Raw genomic sequence first — 14,925 nt, 5'->3', positions numbered from 1 at the left:
CAGTATTACCTTTGACTTATAATGGAGTATTTCTATAGTACAGTATTGCTACTTACCACCATAGGGGCAGCATGTTGCTGTGCTCTCTCATATATAATCATGAATATCTTTGTCTGTCACAGAGGTGAGCAACAGAGAAGAAGATCTTCAGGAGTTTTACATCTAATGTATCATAATAACTCTGTTTCACACTATGCTGAATTGTGTTACCTCAAGGTTTACACTGACGATTCAGCCATAAAGAATACAACAACTCTCCATGTTGTGCTTCTAAAAATATCTTTAAGAGCCCCTTTTAGTTGGGCCACCTCTGAAAACCATTGTTCCTGGAGAAGCAGCGTAGGAAGCATGAGGTAAAGCTACGTTTTATGGCAAACCACTTGCTGAATGTACCAATGTTCTGGCAGCGCTGAAGGAAATCAGAGGAGGAAAACTTTTCTTTTGCTCTGTAGGGGTTTGGATAAGCCAGTTCTCCATCTGTGATCATTAAGGTCCAGTTTTCCATCCCTGCTGCCTCTCAGCTCTGTCGCAGGGCACTTCCTCAGGTATTATGGGTCTCTACAGTGTCTCTAAAATGGAACTAATGGACTCAGAGCAAAGGGTTCAGCCTAATAATGCAGACATTGTATGAGGAGATTGAGTAACAACAAATGTTTCACAGAGAAGGTCAGTCAAGACGTGACTTTTTCGGAACAAAGAGACTTTCACCAGAATAGAAAACGTCCAAATATCAGATCTGCAGTGTTCCAAAACACTATGTCATACTGCTTCCAGGCCCAACCAACTGAGAGGGCACAGGGGACGGTCTGATCTGGAACATTCCTGACTTTCAAACATTTCTTTCCTTCAGCATTTGCCAGTATGGGTGGTAACACAGGTTCATTCAGATTAGTGATACACACTTCTTCTTTCCTTCACCTGTAACGCTTTAATATCTTGGTGACCTGCCAACTGCATCTACTAAGCAGGCAGACTGGCGCAGCTAGGGGCCCGTCAGTCAGGATTAGGCGGTGTGGTGAAATTTGGTGTAGAGTATTAGAGGAATTGGGACTTGTCCTGTCCATCAGCCTTAAGAAGGTCAATGGTGCACGAAATGGCACGTGAACGTGTGTTCTGTGCCATTTCTTGTGACATTACCAAGCTACATTTCCCCCTTTACAAGATAACATGCTGACTAATTTCATGTGTTCGTATAAAAGGTAAGATTTAAAAAATGTTCTTTTTTAAATATACTGTACATCATAGACTGTACATAAGTGGGCGTGGCTGTCACCCATTGGTTTGTGGACTGATGTTATGAAGCCTTGAGTTTAGAGTTTTGGTTGTCCCCATCTTGGTTTTTTGCAACCAGTGAATGGAAGTGACCATGTTTGGACCGCAGAGGAGTGACGTAGAGATGCCGTATACGGCTCTGATAGCAGCTTGTCAATCACAAGGTAGCCCCGCCCTAGAGCATACTCCACTTTTTGATCTGTTTGACTCTAAATGGACCATAATTTACGAAATGAACATCATGCTGTATTGAAGAAGACTTGAAACTAGAGATTGAGACCATAAACTCATGTTTACTGAGGTAATAAATCAAGAGAGAAGTAGAGTCATTTTCTCATAGACTTCTATACAACCAGAGGAGTCGCCCCCTGATGGTCAGTAGAGAGAATGCAAGTTTATGGCACTTCCGCATCGGCTTCACTTTACGGAACCGGAGGGTGCTGCCTGGTATACATGTGTATGGTAGCGGTTGTCATTCAACACCAAACTCTCAGTGTGGGAATAGTGATGGAAATAGTTGGGATTGTGGAGGCGGAAACATCCGACACAGATGTCAGGGGCTGAATCATTAATCGCTTCTGTGCTTTTTGGATCAATTTCAAGTTTTTCCAGCAGTGGGTAGCAGATATCACAGCACCAGAGCGAAACCTTACAGAAATATGTCATTTCATCTTCGTAGTCTGGTTAGCACATTTTGCGAGGGTCCTGGGACAGAGGATGTCATATGTGGTACAGACTGTAAAGCCCTCTGAGGCTTTGTGATTTTGGGCGATTCAAAATCAATTTAATTAAAATTTTTGTAACGGATCATCAATTCAGTACAAGCTACCAGAGTGCAATGCATACTGCATTGCAAACAAAGAACACTAATGATTTGTTTGGTCACAAATAATGCCACCACCTACCACACCCACTGATACTGTAATCCTACACAACTACCAACACTTCCACATGTGTGGGGGAAAGCTTCCAGCCACGAAAATGATTAGAAATCAGTCCATGTGTCATGTGACTTTGCTTAAGAGTGCACAGGATGGTCTGTCTCCTACAGAACTGTCTCAAGCAGAAGCAGAGCGTTTCCTATAGAGTCATTTCTTACTCAGCTGGTGGGTTGTCAGTACAGCCCAAAAGCAAGCTGTTCCCTCTGCGTATTGCTGAGCCAGCTGGCAGGATCCATATTAGTCCATCAATGTAATAATAGTGAGAGTGACAGGACATGAATCCAACTGCATTAGCCTCAGGAGACTTGATTCTCAATGCAACAAGTAAAAACATGTCGTCACTTCATTTTGGTTCAGAGTTCAGAGAAGCCTGAGTGAATTCTCCGTCGCCTATTTTGCTTTCCTCTCGTTCTCCTTTCTTTGCCTCTTGGCACATTCTGAACTGTGCCAACTGGCCAAGAACACGGCTCTCAAGGTTATTGGTTTGCTTGTTGCCTCCACTTTGTCCACTGTTTTCCATGTGTTGTAAAAGCGTATAAAATCCATCAGGAAATGAGTTCCGTCACCAACAAAATGTAAAAAGACAACAAAACAGTAACAGGATCTGTGTAAATGTTTTTAACTCGATTATTTTTGTTGGATGAAAAAGGATCAACTATGTTAAGTCTGCTGGAAATCAGAGGCTAGTTGTTGAGCGCTCCTGAGACTGAGCGGGTTACATATTCCATGTGTCCACCATTACTCAACATTGGCTCACGCCGGGCCCTATGGGGGCGAGCCCTTTGCAGCCAGCCAACACTAATGGGCTGACAGAGAGGAAGACGTCAGAGCACCAACAAACAGATGCTTTCCATGATGTTGTTGATATGGTAACCCTCTGCATCAATCTTTGGTTTATGCTAACCCAAGGTGAAGGTGACGCCTTCCATCTGCGCTGCCCAGGAGAACTACAATCTGCCAACTCATTAAATATCCACCCCTTTTAATCAGGCTGTCAGTGCCAAACATGGGTGACAGTGGCATCACATCAATCAAGCTGAGATGGTTGGTGGAGGAAGTGGAAAACACAACGCCCTCAGTAAAGTAGATTGGGTGGCTGGTCTGAGTGATTGAATAGCGTTCCCCTCTGTCTTACAGTGTCACATTATGATGTAGAGCACACCAACATCAAAGAACCAAAGGCTGACTGCTGCGTGGCCTCGTGTCGCCTGTGTCTTGGCCAAAAAGTTGCACAAGAACACACCACAAAGACTACAGACAGCGGCCAACTAGTGAGACGGGGGGGGGGGGGGGGTCAGATGGGGTCCAAGACTCCTTGATGGACACTTCAGACCCCCTGAAAGCCAATTATTCATCACTTGCAATCGTCACTAAAATGTATTTTAGAAGCCCAGCAAGTTCTCATTGTTCAAACAGCAAAACATTTATTCACAAATATGAATAGCAAATTTGACGATTGTCCACCGTAAATGACACAGCCAGACAGAGCCTCAACATGTTGTATTCTTACTGATGATGTATGCTAAAAGGTTATTCCTATAACCTCCCAGTTTCAATGTGCATCCCAGCTGCAGAGAGCGCCGACAGCCAATTAAATAGCCAAAGTGTCTGTGCACTGTGTGCCGTTTGCTCTCTGAGCCTGGATCACTTAATTAGCATCCAAAGAGTAACAGTGCAGGGTGCGATATTCACCAAACTCCGTACCTCGTGATGGCAACACCAGCCCCCTATGCTGCCTCAACAAGCCATCCATTTATCAAAACCTCCAGGTCCGTTTTTGCATACAGGCCTCAGTGAGGAAGAGTGAGGTTGATCCAGGGGTAACTGAGCCCCTGACCGGGAGCCATATGAGCCAAATATGATTCGACAAGGCCCAGAGCTCCAGGGTCAGGCCGCAGCAAGGAACATGTGTGCCTTGGAGGGAAGGCCTTGTTGCTCCCTCAGCAGTCCAAATTCCCCAGTTTGTGCAACAAATCCTAATGAGGCTGCTCTCTGTTGGGGGGAACCGGGGCCCTGTCTGCCGGGATTTGTCTGAAGAGCTAAACGACCGAGGAAAGACTCAGTGAAGCAACCCACTCGCTTACACCCTGGCTCTCTCATCTGGCACACACGAACATAGACTGGTGCGGTGAGGGAAGACAAGCGGTGCTCTGCAGGCCGAGGCACGGCAAAGGGATTAACAACGTGTCCACTCAGAAAATTAAGGCATAAGTTATTAACCAGAGAATACAGGCTGATATGTGAGTGGTAGCCCATGACAAAATATGTATGTGGTTAAGCTAGGTCAGGAAACCATAAGTCCACAAAAAAAGTTCGGTAGTCCACAACGTAAGCCTGCGGTTTAAGATTAATGTGCAGTTGAAATAACTGGAATTCTACTGCTGCAACAACAAGCAGCATTGCGATGTCGAAAAAAAGTGCAAGGATCATTAAAAAAAATAACCATGTTGAAAAATATCATTTCTGACAAGAAATTGGACGGAAATGTCAAAACCAAATATGGAAGTTTCCATCTGTGGTTGATATTCCTACAAACTCAATACCAATAGAACGTCTATGTTCAAAGGCATTCTCCCATGTTTCTGATGTGTCTTTGGGGTCAGTCCACCTGAACCACATTAATTCAGTTTCCCTTTCCGTGCCTCTTCCTTTTCCTCAGGAAAAACTGAAGGTACTGCTCTGTAGCAAAGCTCAGTTTAAAAGTCAGATTGACATATATCACAGTGATACACTCTGACAACTGACCACAGTCCACTTTTTGGGGGGGTTAGAATAAAATAGTGACACTAATACGCAACACCTGTTCCTTGTCGGCATCCGTCAGTATATCAAATACACAAACGGTGACAGCTGTGGTGCAGGCAGTGATATGGTAAGGCTCTCCACCCGCCCGATGCAAAACACAGAGACAGGGGGTGTTGTTTCTCAGAGCACTTCTTCCCACACAGGGCCCTCTCCAGGTCAAATGGCTGAAAGCACAAGTGTAGTGGCCAGAGCCTGTAATATTCCACATATGCTTTTTGAGGAGCGCCAGGCGCTATCAGCATCTTTAATCTAAAGCCCGGGAACCAGAAGGAAAAGGGCCGATAACGCTGCCTGCTTTCAATTACGAGGTCTGTAAAAGACACTGAGATAGGAGTTTATGTGATGGATGGCATGACGTGATAGGACCAGTGGCAGGCCCTGCATTTCATACCTGGGCCTTCTGTGCTGTCCGACTACACTTGGGCCATCTCCTAATAAGCTCATTATGACGCCACAGCTACGGTTATACATGTATTCGTATTAAACCGTTTGGTACAAGACTTACGAAACAAACAATACATTTGAATAATACTAGTGCATTTGGAAAATGCAGAATTGTGGGAAATATGTTTTCGGTGGACTGCGCTCACGTAACAGACAACGGGCTTTGTGACCTCTGAACCCGGAACAATAACAAAAAACAGCTGAGGCTGCGGCACCACACATGTCTTCAGGGAGGCTAAACTAGCTTAGCGGGGAAACAACAGCCAGAACGGACAATAACCCCGTGCATGACTGGATGCTTCGTAATTAACGGACAATGCATATAGTCCAAATCAATGTAATGTAATGTAATGTAACACAATGACAAGAACAAATTCACAAGAACCAGTCGCGTATATTTATATGACAACAAAGCAACAAATCAATCCAGCAACACTGCAGCGCTAGAGTCATTCATATTATTCATAAGAACGACACGATAGACAAATGAACACAGTAGTAACGCTACTGCAGATGTAAAAATGCAAAAGCACTTCACTTACCACAGCTGCTGCTCACTTCAAGACAAAGTCTATCCTCCTTTCTTTGTTAACAAAGAGTTTAAAACCGCGGTTGTTCAGAACATCGGTGCGGTTCAGTTCCAGCCAGAGTCCTCCTGCGAACGTGTTCGTTCAGTTGTAGATCCACTCAGGTCTCTCCAAAAGCTTCTGAATATGTTTACCAAATGTCATGGCAGTCCATGCAGTAGTTGATGAGATATTTCACTCAAAACCTCATGCCGACCTCATGGAAGTGCTACAGAGAAAAAGTCAGAGGGATCACCAACGTCTTCGTCCAGAAACAATAAATGTCTGTGCTAAATTTTGTACCAATCCATCTGGTGGATGTTGAGATATTTCACACAATGAGTGGAAACTTTGACCTGCTGGTGTCGCTAGAGGAACAGGCATGGGATCGCTAACATATTTGGGTATCTTCCATCTGGGGACCCTTCATATCTGTACCAAATAATATAACAAATATTTGTCAAGGCATTGCAATAAAAGCCAAAACTGTCAACTTGATGGATGGCAATAAAAGAAAAGTTGAGAATCAATAAAGTCAATAGGATTCATCCTCTAGGGGACATAAATGTTAGTCATTTTATGTCAACCCATCCAGTAGTTTTTCAATCTCCAATATTTCAATCTGGACCAAAGAGGCAGACCAACAGACCAACAGCTTACTATCCCTGGAGGCTATTAAGTTAGTTTGAATTGAGTGTCAGAGTGAAATCATTGTAAGAGGAGATCAAATTAAAAAGGATGTATGGCAGCTGGAGCCTGCATGCTGGATTTCCCCTGAATGACACCCTATGCATGTGCGAGTCCGTGTGTAATGGAGGAAGTTGGTAGATATATCCAGCATCAGCCGTCAAAACAACTTTAGAAAGTCATCTGGTGAGTCAGAAAAAAAACTGTTTGCAGTTTACAGACAATGTGAAATCATATTTTTTCTGTTAGTCATTCTTTTATTTGTCCTCTCCACCTCCATGGTTACTTTGATGAAACTCAACATGCAAGGGCACACTACTCTTTTCCACTTGCTTTCGTATTTACTGCTTGGCATCTCCACCTGAACGCTGCTTGTTTGTCCTTCATTTAACAACTGAAGGATTTAATTCAAAACAGGACGAGCTGCGCTGAATTGGAATTGCAATACCATAACATTTTGAGTTATGATATCTAATTTCTCATGAAATTAAACTTCAGTTTAGTGGTCATCGAACTGGATGTATTGTATCATAACTTAAAACATTTACAGGTTGCATGTTTCTGTAAAAGGAAGTGTTTTTCTTTAACACAATGTTAGGTGAGCTTCTAAGACTACAGTCACATGTCAGGGGCTGGTTCACAAGCTACAAGTAGAATAAGCCCCGTGGCAAACAAACGGCCATGATACAAACAAGTTTGGTACAGCAAGATAATGTTCACAAATGAACACTTTTGTGATTTTGCGGACAGTTCGCGTTTAGTCACATTTAGCCACTTGTTAGCAACTGCCATTTTTAACACGTGTAAAAGCTTCAAAATTCACAAGAGTGGTATTTACGGACGCATTTTATATCATGAAGCTTGTGTTAACCACAGACTATCTCAGGCATTCAACCAAAAACACATCCAAGAAAACATACAAACGAGGGAAGCAGAAGTGCAACAATGCTGACTCACTTCCAGGGTTTGAGTCTCATTCCTGCAGCACTCTATTTCCCTCAGGAGATGGTTGATATAAAAACACAAAGCTTAAAGAGACTAAACATTGAACTTACATTCACCACCTGCCCAAAAACAAACAACAGCTTTTCATATTAACTTAAAAGGTGTCATTGTTGTGTTCACAACTTCTTTCCGCTGCCCCCGTGTGGCCCAAAAGGTTATTGCAGGTTTAAATATGGACTTAAACACCCAAGAGCCTGTCTCCAAAGGACTTTCTCACAGATTACTTAGACTGTCCTCCCACGAAAAGACAAACGTTGAAATTTGAATCCCGGGTTGGGTTTCATCCCCACTGAAAGCTGAATATGTATCACACACTGATCTAAATCCTTGTCCCTGACAGACCAGATAGGGAGAGGCTTTGTCTCCTCAGAGCGTGGACAATATCTCTCTCCCTCTCTCTCAGAAATCTTCTGTGGATCTGGCCGGCCGCCTGTCACCACCAGAAGACACAAATCCATACTGTGTGGCAGGATGAGGTCTCTACAAGAGACAGACGGAGATTAGGCACGCTGGTGCCACGGGGTCCACGAGAGCCGACGGCGTCTCCATCCCTCGCTCAACATCAAAGAGCGCAGTGCAACAGTTTGAATTATGGACGGCAAGTGTGCAGTCCTGTCTCCGGTGGCAGGCAACTGACTCCCGGTCAGATTAACCCCTGTGCCGCCCCCGAAGAGGAGAAAAAAAGAAAAGAAAAGCAGGGGATACGGCTCGTAGCGAGGCAGGATGAGTTACAATACCAACAACTGCACATCAGCAGCAGCAGCCGAGGTCACCGGAGTCAGCGGGGGATTTGGGTTCTCCAGTTTGAGGCCATGTAAAGTGATGGTTACGGTAAATCAAACAGGTTAAGCTTTTCAGAAAGGTCCACCAAGAAAATCCTCTTTTTCCAGCTCTGGCAAAAAAAAAAAAAGTTCAGACTGTTGGTGCATTACCTCACTAAACTTTATTGCCGTTCCTCGGGGAATATCTCCCTCCACTAAATGTCAGGGGTTACAATCGGGGAAGAGGTTACTGCACATTATCAGACCAGGCTGTTACAGACATGAATGCTGGTGTCACAGCAAAAGAAAACGCTGATGACAGATGCAGAAAATAACCATTTTGTTCACGTTCACTGGCAGAATCCAAACGCAAAAGGACAGCTCCTTTTAGAGGACGTAACTTACTTTTTGCTGAATGGCACGAAGACAGCACAGAGACTGATTTAGAAACAGAGAGGGCGGCTTACAGAGGGACCATGCTGTGGAAGAAGTTTGCCCAGATGGAGATGGGCCAAAAACCGAGATGGCAAGCAGCTGTTAAGAGCCAGCTGTCCGGGGCCAGTTGTTCACAAGAGCCGAGAGGCCAGGATGGAGGGATTCAGAGACATGTCGGAAAGGGGTGTGTGGGGTTGGGTGGAGGGTTGTAGTGAGGGGGGGGGGGGGGGGAAATACAGATACAACAAGTAGACAGGGACAGTGAGGGGGAGGGAAAATAGTTCAAAGTAAATGAATGTGTGGCATTTATCTGTAGAAATCAGAAGCCCAGACTCGGCTCTGTATCTCTTTGAACAGAGAACTGCTCCGAGAACCGGCCTAACTTATTTATGGCAACAAAAAGCAACAGATAATACCTGAGCATTTTTCTGGAAACAACATGGGGAGAATCATCCCACTGATGGCTGGAAAAGACTTGTGTTCAACAAGAGCTTTCTGCCACTAAATATCACCCGTTAGTACTGAATTCATGCGCCACATAACAGAGCTTCATCAGTCCTCAGTGTTTAACGGTGGAGACAGGGTGCTGTGTAACAGCCACAGTGGCTCTACATACCTCACAGTGGATGTTATTATGTCTGTTCTAGCTACAGTTCTTCTTCACTGCGGTCACAGTATGGAGATAGGGCTTAACAATAATAGGATAACCTAAATTCTTTCAATGGAATCGTGTTGTGATGAAATCATACATCGAGATTCACTATTATGTCCTCTAAATTGATAATAAAAAGCACGTAGTAATTATTTCTCACTAAAAGTTCTTCATTAAATGAGAACACAAGACTGGTTGTTTCATATAGATTATGTGGGCATCCTGACATCATTTAAGAATCTAAATAACTACGTAAAACTGCATTCACATGACATTTTGCCTCTACCCTCTAGAGCAGGCCTGGCCAACCCGCGGCTCCCAAGCCGCATGTGGCTCTTTGCCTGGTTTCATGCGGCTCTTACGTTCATATCGAAGTTTGTGTTTGTGTTTTTTTTTAATGTGCGCGTTCGATTCGCTTGAGTTCAATACGGTATTTTCGTCAAACGCGCATGTGCGTGAGATGAAAATACCGCAAAGTTTCCCATTAGGGGCAAGATCATTTGAGTAAACAATTTGTGTCAAGTTCGCTCTCAAAATGGCAGGGAAAAAATGCACAGCAAAACGAAAATATGAAGATGAACACAGGACGTTTTTAACAGAGTGTGAGAGTTTATATTTTTTTGTTGAATGTAATGGCCAGGTACTCTCTCGCTTCTTTGAGCTTTTGGATGCCGTGAAACTGTTCATGGAAGAGAAGGACAAGGACTATCCCGATCTCTCAGACCTCGGGTGGATTATGGATCTGGCCTTTTTGGTCGACATGCTGTGTCACTTGGACAGACTGAACCTGACCCTGCAGGGTAAGTTAAAAATGCTGCCTGACCTGGTGCAAAGTGTGTTTGCGTTTGTCAACAAACTGAAGCTGTTCAAGGCGCATATTCAAAAGGGAGATTTAATGCATTTTCCCACTCTGCTAAAAGCCAGCGGGCAGGTCACCAGCGCCGCCCTGAATAAGCAAAGAGCCAGATATGCAACACTGGTTGAAAACCTGCACGAAAGCTTTGTGACCCGGTTCCGTGATCTACAACTGAAAAGGCCACAGATTACGTTCCTCGTCGACCCATTTAATGCGGAGACGGACTGTTTGAAAGCCCCGCTAGTCACAGATGAGGCTGCGGCTGAGTTGGAGATGATCGATCTTTGTGAGGAGGACCAACTGAAACCTGCTTTAAGGGAAGGGACCATTGAGTTCTGGAAAAGTGTGCCAATGGAAAAATAACCCAATGTCAAACGGGCTGCGCTTAAGATACTGTCAATGTTTGGGTCAACATACGTCTGCGAGTCTGTGTTTTCTAAACTGAAACATGTGAAATCAAAGCATCGATCTGATCTGACTGACACCCATGTGAAAGAATTGCTTCGAGTGGCAACAACGGAATACAAGCCAGATTTGAAGAGAATTGTTCAAGGCAAGGAATGCCAGAAGTCCCACTAAGCAACATGCATCGTAAAAGAAAAACGCTGTTGTAAATTATTATATTTTTGTTTGTGGACTTGGTTGAACTGAGAGTTTGTGTGTGTGAGACTGTGCACACAATGTTCATTGTTGAAAATGACTGGCCTGTGGTCTTAGTACTGTAGGAGTCAATTTCTGTCATTATCATGTTGGTGTGTGACATTTACAATAAATCTGGCTGAGCAGAGGTCTGTGTGTGTGTGTGTGTGTGTGTGTGTGTGTGTGTGTGAGAGAGAGGAAGGGATGGGGTGATGTTCATGTGTGCCCATGTGTATGATGTGGCTCTTTGCGGTAACACAGTAAAAAATGTGGCTCTTAGTCTCTGACTGGTTGGCCACCCCTGCTCTAGAGAGACTGTGTTGATGAGTCCACACACTAAAAATGAAATCCCACCCGGATGTCCTCCTGCTCAGAGTGGACCACTGGGCTGATGTTGGGTTAGTAAGCTTAAGACTTCCCCCTAGTGGCTTTTTTCTGAATCGTACATGGAAAGAGAGAGAGAGGGGCTTCAGGGAGGAGGGCGCAGACGCATGGGATGATGGGAAATATATATATATTCAGCAGCACAATTGAAGTATATTAAAGTGTACACACACTGACAAATGCATACAGCATTTTGCTGATGTTTGCTATTCTAACACTGAATCAGTGACGTGTAATTGCGTGAGGGTGTGTGTGTGTGTGTGTGTGTGTGCTGCGTTTCAGATCGTGGTGTGGGTTGGACAGATGTTGAGTGAACAGGTACTCACTGTGAGCTGATTGGCTGAGCTCTGTGCTCCTGACAGCGCTGCGCTGACCTGGCCGCCTCCGACAAACTCTGAGAAGAGAAAAGCACCGATCACTTAGAAAACGCAGAGCAAAGTTTCCCTAAAACTAGAGCACATCAACAGAAACAGACTTTTATCACAGGTGGGTTTTTTTTCCCCCCTCAATCTAGAAAACACACAAAACATTTCACAATAAAACATTATGGATAGGCCCGTATGAAATGCCACACTTTACACAGTACATCAAGTCGCTTGCACTGATTACATGTGTCTGGTTTAAGAGTCCCTTTAAAAACAACATCCTCTTATTCCAGATTGGTAAATGTGACTAGTTCTCTACGTTCTTTACTCCTCTATGACAGTAAACTCAATATCTTTAAGTTGTGGACAACAAAGATATAGATCCAACAACTAACCGATTAATCTAGAAAGTGATCGACAGATTAGTCAACAATGAAACTAATCCTTAGTGAGCCCCGTTGTCTGGACGTCACACGAGCGTCTTTATTAAGGAACGCGAGTGAGAAACAGGAGCACACATTACCCTCACCGGTCCAACTCTCTGTTAAATGTAATATATGATCTTACTGATGTCCTGTTGTAGAAGGTAAGGCTGTCTTACAAAGTCCAAATGAGAGGCAGATATACTACGATGTAGATCTAAAGGAGGCTTCTCTCACACTGGATCTATTCTGCTTTTGATGTCATGTTGCAATGTTACGACCCTGTGTTGTGCAGTTGGTCCATTGCAGTTAGTGAAATAAAATACAATCTTTTGTTTCCTAATCATTTAAATGAGAGTTGTTGTGCAAATAACTAGTGTAGATGACTATAACAAAGTAAAAGGATAACTTTTAGAATTGTTGATGGTTCACACTGACTTCACGCTGGTAGAAAAACAATTTGCTATAACAAAACAATAACAATCTGTATCGGCGGATATGGCTCAATCGTAACTGCGGCAAAAAAACATTTGTACATCTCTAAAAGTTAGTTTTTTCCTACTGATCCGATCCGGGACTCAAAAGCGTGATACAACCCGAACCGGGACTTTTGTGATCCGTCCTACTCCTAATTATGATGCTGATGAAGAAACGCTTAAGCCAAAGTGTCCCCCTCTCTCTGTGAGTTGCTGGATTGTGGCTGTTACTATATAGGTACGCGTCCACTTGTCTCTATAAAGCCGATTAAAAGCAAACATTATAATGTGGGTTGACTGAGACAACACACAAAGACTCAATGTTTTGCAACGTGACCCCTCCAGCAGCCTTGGAGAACCTTAATGTTGTTCTCCGGATCTAATGGAAACTTAGAAATAGGGCGGCACCGATACAGATATCTATCAAATTCTATCTAATATGTTTATACTATGTACATTATATACTTTTCTTTTTTAGTTGCTGGTGTGATTCATTACTTTAATAATAAGTAATGTAATACATTTATAACTGTGTATCTTATTTGTTACATTTAGTTTTACAAAGTTAGAAAAGTAATGTTTAAGCCTCATGTTCCTTACATAAACACATATGAAAATAAGAGTTAAGATTCATGTAGACTTCAGGTATTGGACAAAAGAGGAGAGCAGGATGTGAAGGCAGCTATGTTCTGTGTTCAGAGATGGAGAGGACATAAGGAAAGCGGAATTATAGACTATGGGTTTCATTTAGCTATATGTGTAAAATACAAAGGCCCATCAGACACTGACTGGACGTCCCATCGAACACAAGCAGGTGTTCAAGTAAATGAGAGGAGCCAAAAAAGCATCAACAGCAGCGAGCTGGACCACTCTCTGTTTCCAGTGAGCCGACATGGAGCTCTGCAACAACACCAGCGAACCCACAGAGAGCACATGTATTTTTCCACAACATGCTGTTTCAGAACATGTTTCGGCGAACTGACGATACACTCACTTAAATGTTTAAATGCACTTTGCGTTAACGTTAAATGTGCTTTTTATTCGCACTCGTTCACGAAGCAACAGCTAAAACAGGCCACGCGCTCTCATTGTCACTGAATTGTAAGTGTTGCTTCTGAGTTGTGAACGTTAGCTCGAGGCTGTGACCTGTTCTCGTGTCACTCCAGGTGACGTTATCATTACAGCTTCGGCCTTTAACGTGATGTCAAATCACAGTAGACCCTATCACCCGAGCTAGCGTTAACCTTTAATAACCGTTACCAAAGCTCCGCTACGTGAACTAAAAACAACATTCAGGCGCCGATTCATCTTCACCGAGGGCTCCAAACTCTGGACATTAAGCTTCGTTTTAACGACCCATAACAATACAGCGCGGCCGTTTGCTCTCACCCGCAGACTGTATGCGCTCATACCGAGCTAGCTAGCTTAAGTTTGCGTTAGCCGACTGACGCCACTAGCCACTGCCAGCTAACCTCGCTGACCAAAACAGCTGGCTAAACAACAGCGGTTTCTCTGTGGGTTCGTTCAACAGCCAGGCCGCATACTCACACGGGCACCCGCCGGGCACGAGAGCAGAACACGCGCCGAGCGGAACCAGGCGATGAGGAAAAGTTGTCCTGGTCCCCCACTTGAGTTTATTCTTTTGCCGGATGCTGATGAATCCACTATCCAAGCATCAAACCATGTTGGGTGGGCAGCTGCGCACTGAGTTCTTCTTTGCACACGAAAGCCATTTGGAGGGTTTCTGGGAAAATGTAGGGAACTTCGAAGGGCACTGGGAGGAAACAATGTGCCCTAGCTTCTTACGTCCTAAAAGTCTATGTAGTCTCCTTTTATATTCTTCTAGTAGTTTTTCCCTAATTGTATTGTCAGTCTATCCTTCTCATACATTGTTCTTTTAAGGGGTCTGTATAAATCAGTACAAATAAGAACAAAGGGATACATTCATGGTTATGTGAAAATACAGCGCACATCGGTCATAACAAATTAATTAGACACTTTAAATGTAACTTTGTTTGCAAGTTTATGTTGTAGGGTATTTTCCAATTGTTTTTTATTAAATAAATACATTTATAAATATATATATTTTTAAAAATGGAATAGATGGAAGCCAAGAATAACTTAAAAAGTATACAACTGGCAAAGGTACGACTCTCAGAAATGACAAGCCATTGAGATGGTTGTTGTTTTCCTCCGGTGTTAAAAGCGCATTACA

At 43.6% G+C, this 14,925-nt stretch overlaps 1 long non-coding RNA gene across 1 annotated transcript in view; it reads right to left on the bottom strand.

Moving 5' to 3' along the window:
- The window catches only part of LOC116399873 (uncharacterized), a 24,630-nt gene extending 10,217 nt beyond the window's left edge, over positions 1 to 14,413 (bottom strand). The window contains exons 1-2 of the long non-coding RNA XR_004213867.1: positions 14,259 to 14,413; positions 11,774 to 11,841 (exon numbers count right to left, since the gene is read on the bottom strand). This is a non-coding gene — a long non-coding RNA (uncharacterized LOC116399873). The remainder of the gene's footprint in view (positions 1 to 11,773; positions 11,842 to 14,258) is intronic.
- Between the last annotated feature and the right edge of the window lie 512 nt (positions 14,414 to 14,925).

This window comes from Anarrhichthys ocellatus, unplaced genomic scaffold, assembly GCF_004355925.1.
Source record: "Anarrhichthys ocellatus isolate YVR2014 unplaced genomic scaffold, GSC_Weel_1.0 scaffold133, whole genome shotgun sequence".
NCBI classification, from domain to species: Eukaryota; Metazoa; Chordata; class Actinopteri; order Perciformes; family Anarhichadidae; genus Anarrhichthys; species Anarrhichthys ocellatus.
Note: the sequence above shows the minus strand (reverse complement) of the source record. Positions and strands in the feature narration are given on the sequence as shown.